At 35.4% G+C, this 11,418-nt stretch overlaps 1 pseudogene; it reads right to left on the bottom strand.

Annotated features, from left to right (window-relative positions):
* Positions 1-4,845: 4,845 nt before the first annotated feature.
* Positions 4,846-7,926, bottom strand: LOC102579620 (ribosomal RNA processing protein 36 homolog; annotated as a pseudogene).
* Between the last annotated feature and the right edge of the window lie 3,492 nt (positions 7,927-11,418).

Here is an 11,418-nt window from a genome sequence, read left to right as displayed (position 1 = left end):
TTGCTGAGTTCAGGGTTGAGCTCCAGAAGAAGCAAGATTGGCCAATTTCGGTTATCTCTGTCAACACTCCAGGAGATGGAAGGCCTCCACTCTACTTTCCTCATTTAAATTCAAACGCAAAACATGTTGTGAATAACCCACCATCCAATTTAGTTCAAAATACCTCAACAATCAACTTAACTACTCATAATCCCCATCATGCCACTACTTCATACTAAGCACCGCCCCATTTTCAAAACCTGAATACAAACCCTAAGCATTCCCTCCCCCTCAAAACCAAAACGCAAATAACTCTCAGACATTTCCTCCCTTTCAAAGCCTAAATGTCAACAATCCTCAAGCATCCCCTTTCATGTACCAGACCCCTGCTCGAGACACTCAAAATCCACCAAACGCTAAACTCTTACCTCCAAAGGTCACTTTTGATATCCCAGTCCAAATCGAACCACACCTTCACTATACCGCCTATTTCGAACTTGACCACTACAAAGAGAAGAAGAAGAAGTGGAGGACCAAAGAAGAAAAAACTAAGCAGGTCATGAAGGATGAGATTGTGAAAGTGATAAAAGAACTTGATTACTCTTCAGAAGAGGTGGGGTTGAACTACGAAAATTTATTCATTCATCCAGATTCGGACCTTCCAAAAGGGTTCAAAGTGCCAAAGTTCGTCACTTTTAATGGAACTGGAAATCCTCTAACACATCAAAAAGTTTATTGTGATCAACTCGTGGGAGTTGGCAAAAATGAAGCATTGTTGATGCGTCTCTTTAGTCGAAGTCTAAATGGAGAAGCTCTGGAGTGTCTTACATCACAAGAATTAAAACAATGGATGAGTTGGAATGCACTCGCAAAGGATTTAACTCAAATATTTGGACATAACGTAGAAGTTGCCCCTGATCGCTACTATTTGGAGAAGATCAAACAGAAGTCTACAGAAAACTATCGAGAGTACGCTCTTCGTTGGAGAAGAGGCTGCAAGAGTTCAACCTCCTATGTCTGAACGTGAAATCACTAAAATATTTATTCGAACTCAAAAGCCTAAGTACTATGAAAGAATGTTGTGCATGATGGGACAAAAATTTGTTGAGATCGTCAAAGTGGGAGAAGATTTGGAAGATGGTTTCAAAACTGGAAAGGGCACAAACCTTATTGCATTGCGAACTAACGACAAAGCTACCAGAATTAGTGATATGGATATGTCAAAGGAAAAAGTAGAAGAGGTATCTGTGGTGACGACTACCCATATGTAGTCGGCTCCATAAAGGAAATATCAAAACCGCAATGTCAATCAGAAAAATTCTCTCGTCCAAACTTTAGGAAGGCTCCTAAGGTATTTACACCACTAAGGAAATCTCAAACACAACTTTATGAAAAGGTTGAAAGCAATGGGTATGCTCCACCCTATTGAAGGAAGACTAGCCAATCCATTGGGGAAATTTTAAAAGGCTGACCACAAATGTGCTTATCATTCAGGAGCTGTTAGACACGATACAGAGAATTGTTCAACCCTCAAACACAAGTTTCAAAATATGATCAACAACAATTTGATCAATATTGAGGAAACCACCTCAATGGATAACATATTGGATGCTTAAGACTAACTGCAAGACTTTTCTAAAAAGTCATTTGAAGATATTCATCATCAAAGGTTGAAAAAAAGTATGCCCGGTATTGGCCAGAATTTTGCATATGAAGTTGTTGTTATCTTTCTTTTGACAATGCACAATTAATCTCTTTCATCTCATTTTATCGCATTTTCTTTGTACTTGAACTACGTTTGACCTGAATTCTCAAGAATGAGATACGTAGGTGGCCTATGTCGGCTTCGTTCGTTTTCTTATTAAAATTTCCTATTTTTGTTAATCCTTTAAAGGGGAAACTACGTTTGACCTGATTCCTGCCTCAACGGGATACATAGGCGCCACAACGGCTCATACATATTTCCCGTAACATTTCCATTTCTTTTTCTAATGGTAACTGGGATAGATATTTGAGAGGATCTCAAAAATTAATTTGAAGATAGACTTCTTCAACAAGTCAAGATTGAAGATCAAAATGCAACTGGTAGGCTTTTGAGTGGATCTCAAAATTCCACAAGATGACATTTTCTAGAGAATCAAGTTAGAAATCATGTTGAAATGCGCAACTGGGACAAATTTTTTGAGATCATCTCAAAAATTTCACAAAAATGTCATTTGTTAAAAGACTTATACTTATTATTATTGAGGCAAACTGTGGGAGAATTTTGAGGAGGGACCTCAAAATTCTAGTATGAGTAACCTCAGAATTAACAAAGCAAGTTACAAGAATTTTACCGTATTTTAGACTGGGACAGAATTTTTGAGGAAGATCCTCAAAAATTCCATCAAGACTATCTTACAAAGGACGGACGAGCGTGTAAGCCAATTGCATGAAGGAGCATGAAGACAAGACCAACCTTTGAAACTAAGATTTTTTCTTTGGATGCATGAAGATCGAAGTCACAGAAATGGCAATGTAAAGATGTCAAGTGTGACAAAATGCCTCATTTACACCCATCGTCAGGGGCGGACCCACGTTGGTTCGAGGGGGTTCACCCGAACCCCCTCGGCAAAAATTACACTGTATATATAAGGTAATTTTCTGTATTATTTTGGATATATATATTTTGAAACCCCCTCAATGACAAGGAGAAAGAGATAGCCCAGTGGTATTTTCCCTGAAAATTTAAGTCTTCATTGTTTGAGGGGATTCGGAAATCCCTGCATTAGCGTTTTATTTTTTTCTTTTTCTAATTTTCTAGTTTTTTTTTGTTTTTTTTAAGGTTTCAGTTCCGTTTTCTAAGTTTTTTTAGTTTTTTATTTTATAAAAACATGCTAAAAAGTGTGGTTTTAAAACCCAAAAAAAATTCAAGGGTCCGCTACTAAAACTAAATACTACTACTTTCTTGAAATCTTGTTTTGTTGGCTTATATATACACGTTTATACTTTTATTTTTCGAACCCCCTGAACGAAAATCCTGGGTCCGCCACTGCCCATCGTGGCCTCATCAACATAACATAGAAAACTTTTGAACTCATTTTATCTTCATTTCATTATGTTGCCTCAACTGATTTATAAACAATTTCTTTTTATTTTGCAGGAATATTGAAGACCAACGCTAATAGACTCTTTCAAAGTTGTAAACAACGTGTTGGAGGATTGCTAGTGACGAGTCACGATCAAAGTCACCATTAGGCTCATCATAGCCTAATCTTGACAAGCCAAATAACTTAATCTAATGCTTTAACTTTACTTATATTCTTCACTTCATCGTTGGTACTAATGTTTGGTGTCATGCTTTGCAGGTGATAGTATTGGTAAATTTAGGATCATATGTGAAATCGACGTCAAATCTGAAGATGATAAAATATGACACTATCTTAGAAGTGTTGCAAGGGAAAATCACCAAGTCCATCACATCAGAATAGATGTTGGAGATCACAATATCCTTATGACAGTCGAAGATATCAAACGTTACAAGTTTTCGATAACGATAGAAGATGTTAGGAGTAAACTCAAATTTTGTTGAGTTTGTCAAGGAAGGCAGGAGTGACTTTAATCTTCGTGTGAAAGAAGTATGTCATTCACTTCAATAATTTTGTCTTTTAAAGAGTGAGTCGTAGTCGCGACGTGCATATACGTCGATATAGTTTTTTAGTATGATTATCACGTAGCAAATTCGGCATATGTGTTTCTTGGCAATCACTACAAAAAAAATAGTGTTTAGCGACAACCACAATTTTGTCGCTGACTAACGATGACTTAGCGACAAAATGACGTATATGTTGCTAAATAAATAAAAATAATATTTGTATCAATATTAATGACACATTAGCGACGAAAACCAAATTTGGGCGCTAAAAAATGGTGCCATTATTTTGCCTATGAAAATAGCGACCTAGGTTAGCAAAATTTTTTTGTCGAAACCTAGCGATGGAAGTAGCGACGATATGTTCGTCGCTAAACTTAAAAAATATTATTAAAGACTTAGCAACAAAATAAATCGTCGTTAGTTATTTATTCTTTAATAACATTTAACATATAAAGCGACGAATATATATATTCCGTCGCTAAATGCGTCACCACTCTCAATAAAATATTAGGGAAATTAATAACTTTTGTTATATTCTTTGTACTCCAAAACCCTTTAGAGACATATTTTTCCCTTATTCTGAAACGAGAATGAGAGACCATCTTCTCCACCAAGATGAGAACGAGAGATGAGAACGACGACTGATACGCTCACAATTTTGTTCACTCACTCAAGACGACGGATAGGCTTCGATTTTGTTCACTCCAGACGACTAATTTCTCATCGACTCCACAAGCGTGCTCCGACTCAGAAGCTCACCATCTCACTGATTTTGTTCAAGAGCTCAGAAGTAAGTCTCAAATTCTTAATTTCACGATTTCACTGTGACGTTTGGGTTTGAGTTATGAGAAAAGTGTTGTGAATTTCAATCTAAGTTCACTTGTTACTTGATTTGGGGCTTTTGGTTTAGTTTTCAACCTCTATTATTTTTATGGTTTGAAATTTCAGAATTTCAAGTTGAAATCCTCAACGTAGTTACTTGGTTTGGGGCTTTTGGTTTAGTTCCTATAACTTAGAAGTCTCATCACTGCACTCACTGGCCACTGCTCACATTTTACTCTCTTCTTAGAAGCTCCGTAGTTCGCTCAGTCGGTCATTGCCTCGATTTCACTCTCAGAAGCTCACATTCCACTCGTAGAATTCGAACTCTGCTTAAGAACTCATAGTTTAACTCTCTGAATCAGAACTCTGCTCAAGTTCTCACGATTTATCATTCTCTGCTACAGGTAAGTCTAAATTACACTTTAATTTCACGATTTCACTTTGATGTTTTGATTTTATTTATGAGAAAACTACAGTTAAATTGGAATCAAATTTGGCTTTCCCTTCTTTTTTTTCTGTGTGGGAAATCATTTACTTGATTAAGTAGTTATTACTTTGTTGACTTGAATATGAACTATTAGTACTATGTTTGGACTTAATTTTCTGTTTGTGCTAGACAATTTTAAAGTTCTGTGACATGGTGACAACTTAATATTCATATTGTGATGTTGCAGTGTGGTGCAACTTGTAGTGCTGCTAATTTATTTAGTTATGTTGATATGATATTTGTGTTGAGCAGTTTGTGATGCAAGTATCCTTGTTCTGTTGTTACTGTTGTTAGGAACCTGATAAATTAGGAAGCATACAAAGTTTGTAGTGTTGTTATGTTATTACTGTTGTAGCTGCTGATTAGCTATAATTGTTGTGTTGTTACTGTTGTAGCTGCTGATTAACTATAATTGTTGTGTTGTTACTGTTGTACAAGATAATTGTTGTAGGATTGGATGGCTATATATTTTAAGGATGGATTGCTAGTGTGAATATTATAATTTAACCATATCTATCCAGTTTCTGAATACAACAAGTATAGCCACTAAGTCTATAAAAATCAGCTGAACGATAACAAAATTCACTTAACAAAAGAAAAGGCACATGGTATTCTTAAAAGCAAGCTCTCTACATATTTGTGAGGAGAAAACCAAGGAAACAAATTTTCTACAGCATATAAACATGTCATTTCACTAGTTTTCTTGCTCACCAGGACGCCGATATGGCAAGAATCTGTGATTTTTCCTTATCAAAAAAAAAAAAAAAGAATCTGTGATCTTTCGCATCATTCTTGCGTCTTTTCTTCTCAATATATGATTCCAGTTTGCCAGCAGCTTTTAGTGACTTGTATTTCTCAATAAGTTTGCATTTCTGAATTTCAGATTTTTTGAGATAATAAGGTTGTTTTCCCTGCTTAGGAGCTTCCCTCTCTTTCTTCTTGTGCTCTGCCAGTCACTCCTGCCGATTTCAATTGTTTGTCAATCGAAGAAACACGACTTTGCATTTCATTTTTCTCTTCTGGGTCATTTGATTTCCTCTCTGTTTCTTCAGATCCTCTTTTTCTGCTGGAATATTATCCTCATAAAGGAAATTGTATCTCTTTTTGAACCCTTTTTCACCTACCTGGCCATTTAATGACTCAAAGCGAGGGTCATGAGTGGCCTTTTTAGGAACTTGGATAATTTCCCTAATCGACTTACTGGCTTTTTGCTACTCATCTCCATTGGCCTGTTCTTGTTAGCTAGGCTACTTTTTCCTTCCGAATTAAGTGTCCTATACACTGTATTCGACCCATCAGACTATGTTCTCTACAATTCTTCAAAGGTCGCATCAGCAAGCTCCTATCTCTATTCCCTTCTCCTCCTCGTCTTCAGATGAAGATTCATGTTCATCAGAGTCATCAAATTTTATTTTACTTGAACTTGCAACAACTGACCTGTCTTTTCTTATCTCAAAAATTTGATTTCACTCTTATATAATTATCACTTTCCCATTTAGCTTACTTTTTTATCATCCCAATGCTGTATCAATATCTCAGTCTCAACACTTGTACACGTTATGTCTTAACAAAATGATGAGAATAGTTCTTAATTTGTGAGGGCCTTAAATACGTTCTGATTGTTTTTTTTATTTTGATAAAATGTCATCTAATTCGAACCGAAATAAGGTTGGATTTTCTCTTTTTGATTTGTTTGGTGTTTTGGTTTGGTATTTCTTGGTTTTTTCATTTGCTTTGGTATTTGTTTTAATTCATCTGGAGATGTTGGTAGGTTTTTTTTTATGAATTTGGGGGAATTTTGCTTGTTTCATTGGGAAATCATCAACAGGTCATGACTACTCTACTTTATTAACAAAGGAAGTCAAGTTTCAGTACCTTGTTCACGGTCCCTATGCATATATAGCGAGTATTTTCATCTTCAAGTGGTAGCCATGCACGGACTCTTGTCACTCTAACTACTGCAGGGGTTAGTCCATGGTTTTGCTATTATTTTTTTATTTATAATATGATATTGATGTATAACTTCTGAAATTTTTATAGATTGAAACCTTCTAGAAAATGTGAGTCTTTCAAAAATGAACTCGATCCTAATGAAATTAACTGGAAAGGTGTCTCAAACGATATAAGAGATGGATATTTTGGAGAATTCAAGGTATAGTTTTTCATCATAATTGAGTTTCGAAAGTTATTAACTTTTATAGATAGGATATTAATGTATCACTTAATTTGAAAATCTTATTTCAGAAATATTTCTATTGGGACTCTTCCATTAATGAAGGTGTAGTAAGAACACAATGGGAAGTTAAGGCAGCAACCAGGTACATAGATTTCATTTCTAAAAAAAAAAGCGAGCAACACTAAGCCATCCTTTGTCCCTCAAAATGTGTGGGAATATTGGACACAACTTTGGAGAGATGCTAAGAATGTTGAGAGGTCAGAAATAAATTCAAGGAATCGTTGTGCTGGACGAGAAGTCGCTCGTGGAACTCACACTGGAGGCTCTCTCTCAATCGGAGAGTATCGAAAGAAACTTGTAAGTATATATTTCACGAACTTTCTAAGGAACTGGGTATTTGTTGGAAGTTGTGATCATTGTGCTTTTGACCAATATACTTCTAGTCTTAATGATAACGAGAACTGACAAATTTGATTAGTTAATTTTGTTGATTACACTGAGTTTGTTGTTGTTGTAGAGTTATAGAAATGTGTGTAGGGGGCAGGGGAGTTATCAACTATGTTATTGTGCTTTTTAAGTTCTTAGAACATATACCTTGACTACGTAGACCTGGTAAAATTGGTTGATAGCATGAGAAGTTCACATTATGTATTAGTCAAAAGCACAATGGTCACAACTTACTACTGATTCACAACGATGTCCCGGTATCTAAAGTAAACTTGCAGGGGGGCTGTGTATAGCATTCTAAAATCTCAATACAAGAAAGCAATCAGACCAGCTATATAGCCTCATTGCAGTGGCTTGTAGACCTGCTTTTCTTTTTGTCATCTACTTGAATCATTCTTGTAATAGAGATATCTCTAAAAAGAAGTGATTACAATTTTATTTTTGTATAGGCTGTTGAAAAGGGTCGAGATCCAACACCAAGTGAGTTGCATTTGCACATTCATACCCATGGTCACGATGGAAAATCTTTTGTTGGTGAGCGTTCTCGAATTGTCCATGTAAGTCCAAAATTTTGTAACTTCATTGACTTTATATTTGAAAATCTTAAAGGTTAAAATGCTAGGTGCTGCTAACACTATAGATGTTTTTGACCTTCTTATTAGTATGGGCAGTAACTATATTATATATGTTAATTTGAATCCATATGGTTCCAACTCTGTGAGCTTGATTTGACCTTGAAAGGTTATTTGAATCTTTTTAGTGGAGCATTAGCTGTCTCGAATTGAGTTGGTGAATGGGACGGAAAGCCCATTAAGTTGGAGAAACATGACCAACTCAGACTCTGCTATCTTAGAAAGGACTAACTCAGACTCTACTATCTTAAAAATGACTAACTCAGACTCTACTATCTTAGCGTCCTGCAGTTTGGCTTGAACTACATTTTTTCAAATATGTTACTGCACTTGTCACTTAGCTGAGGTGAATGAGACTCAGAAGTGTGTGGGATTTGTTTATGGTGATGACTCCTGTTCAAACATGTTTTCAGTGTCAATTTCTATCCCAAAGTATTAGTAATGCATCTAGGTTGACATAATGTACATGTATATGGTAGGTCTAATGTTAATCAACAATAAATGGTAGCAGTTAAATAAATTTAGTATTAGAAATGCATCTCAGTAAGAGCAAGTATGAAGCTTCCTTAGAAAAAAATAAAGAATCTCTTGAGCGTGTAAAAGTGATGTACAAAATGACAGGCAGTAGAACTAAGAGTAGGCAGGCGATAGATTTGGTTTAACTGTTTACTGCTACTAGTGAAAAGTTGATAGTATCGTTTGATATGGCCATATTGTTTACATTTATTGGAATATTAATGAGGATTCTAGATGCAACCATTCTGACTTTAACCACATACCAGAGGAGCACAGACTTCACGATTCACCCCCTCTTCTTTCTAACTGAGTACTAGTCCTTTTAAATCAGTTGTTAACTAGGCCTGGATTGTCCGAAATCAACCTTTGTGAAAGTCTTCTAGCCTAATATTTCATCCCAATAGTTGCTTGTATTACCACTCATTAATTCTTTAAGCTGATATTTTAGTGACATATAAACAATAGCCGCTAAAAGGTATCTTTTCAATGGCAATAAAAATAATTTATTAGTAAAAATCACTAATTATATAACGCATCTTTCAGCCTTTCATTTTTTTCCCTCTAATTTTTTTACTACAATTAACTATTTCCTCCAATTATAAATTATGTTTTTAGAAAAAAACCCTATTTTTTACTACAATTAACTATTCTCTCCAATTATAATAAGAAAATTAAGTTTTTATAAGAAAAAAAACCATATTTCTACATAACCTGGAGATCGTTTTCCTCAACCTTCTCCTTTCAACTCATACGCTAAAGAGAAAGATTCACAGGCAAGCCATTGTTTGCATATCTTCTAGGTTTCAAATCCAAACAAATTCCTACTTTCAGATTATAGAATTTTACACTAGTGGTTGTATTTTCAATAAAGCCCTGTTAAATCATTGAAGAAGAATCGATTTTGGAAATCCATTGAAGTTTGAAGATTTCTTTATTTACGTTTTCTTTTTTAGGTTTTGCAGGATTGATCTCATCCTTCACTTCCCAGGTGCTCCAATAGTTGAGGCGATTTGTAATTTTGTTGAAGTACGTTTTTTCCTGTGTTTTCTATGTGTGATGTGTGATTTAAATCCCGCTATTAGTTTGATGGAAAATTGATTGAATTGACTACTTTATATGTTAAGGTTGTTGTTATTTTATTCAACTCTCATCATTGCTTGAATATTTTTCTATTGTTATTGATGAATATCAATGTTTTTCCTTGAATCGATAACATTAGGGGGACTATGTTATTGAATTTATGATAGTTACCTGAAACATGAATACAAAATCAGTAGAAAATCTCCACTGAAACACCAAATTATTTAAAAAGTTGTGATTGTATTTGTTTTTATGTTCGACTTGGGGATGTGTACGATCCTGTACTTTTTCTCTAATCGTGCATGATATATGTGGCGTAGTATGTCATGGTTATATGAGGTGTATATGACTTTGTATCGTACATTGGAGATTAAGATTGCAAGTAGGTGGAAATATCAAGGAACTAAACTAAAGTTTTAGGTCAAAAGGACCCCTCAAACAAAGTTCATGATAAAAGAAATGGCTCCGGTAGAACTTCGCCCGTTTGAAAGGTTTAACTTGTCCCATACCTTGTGGATAATCCTATGAGTGTAAAACATGCTAAGAATAGTGTGTTATGAGGTATTATAATAGCACAAGGGTCGTATGTTAAGTTTGGAAGTCAAGAAAATTAGTGAAACTAAAGTCGACAAAAGTTATCGAAGTTTCTCTAATAATATTTTCTTAACTTTGGGTCAAATGTCTTGGATGTTTTCTCCCAATATACAAAGAGTTAGAAGGCCTATCACCCATTAAATCGAAGGCCTACGAGTCTAGTTTGCAACGCACAAAACCCCGTATCAAATCGACATCAGAGTAAAAAGTTATTAGGGTTTTACTAGGGACTACCGGGGAAGAATCCAGGTCGGGTAAAAAATATGATGTGTCGGCTCATTTAACGTTTTAAGCCATGAAAACATTTCATTTTACTTCCAAACCAGAAAGAAAGCTTAAGAGAAGGTTCCTATGGAGTACTTTCATGATGAATGTTAGTTTTCGACGATTTCTACCATTAAAGATTACCCCCGTGCCTAGAAATGTGATCTTTACACGGGGTAATCGTTTTCCCCTTCTATTAGCTGCGTTTGGAGCAAGTTTTTGAAGATATAAATTTGTAGTTATTGGTGTTTCTTAAAGGTTTACACTTGGTTAACTAAGGTAATCATCTCGGGACTCTTTTATGATTGTTTTTATGAAGTTCTACGGGAATTTCGTCAAGTTGAGGCCATTTGGCAAATTTGCCGATTTAAGAACAATTATGAACTGGTTATAGGTGTGTGTGTACCAGCTGTGTATATACAGTGTTTGCGAAGTTTAGGACGTAAGGAACAACTTTCGTGAAGAAGCTACGGCCATTCGAGCGTTCATTGAAAAGGTATGTTAAGGCGAAGCTACGTCCCTCATTTTAGCACCACTACTGGGAAATTCCTAAAACACCGAAGTGATATTTTGCTATTCTCTTGCTAGAAAGACCTTCAGTGAAAGGCATTGGGATCACAGCTGAATTATTTTCATGATTCTGTTATTTTGATATTTCACTCGTTCGGATAAATAGAGTGTTCGACATCTACACGTCATTTTATCAATTTCCTTAGTTATATGTCCGCACGTATGAATTCGTATTCTTCCTTGGGTGATGTGAATTAAAATGTCACACGAGACCCTT

Source organism: Solanum tuberosum, unplaced genomic scaffold (genome assembly GCF_000226075.1).
Source record: "Solanum tuberosum cultivar DM 1-3 516 R44 unplaced genomic scaffold, SolTub_3.0 scf00539, whole genome shotgun sequence".
In the NCBI taxonomy this organism is placed as follows: domain Eukaryota; kingdom Viridiplantae; phylum Streptophyta; class Magnoliopsida; order Solanales; family Solanaceae; genus Solanum; species Solanum tuberosum.
Note: the sequence above shows the minus strand (reverse complement) of the source record. Positions and strands in the feature narration are given on the sequence as shown.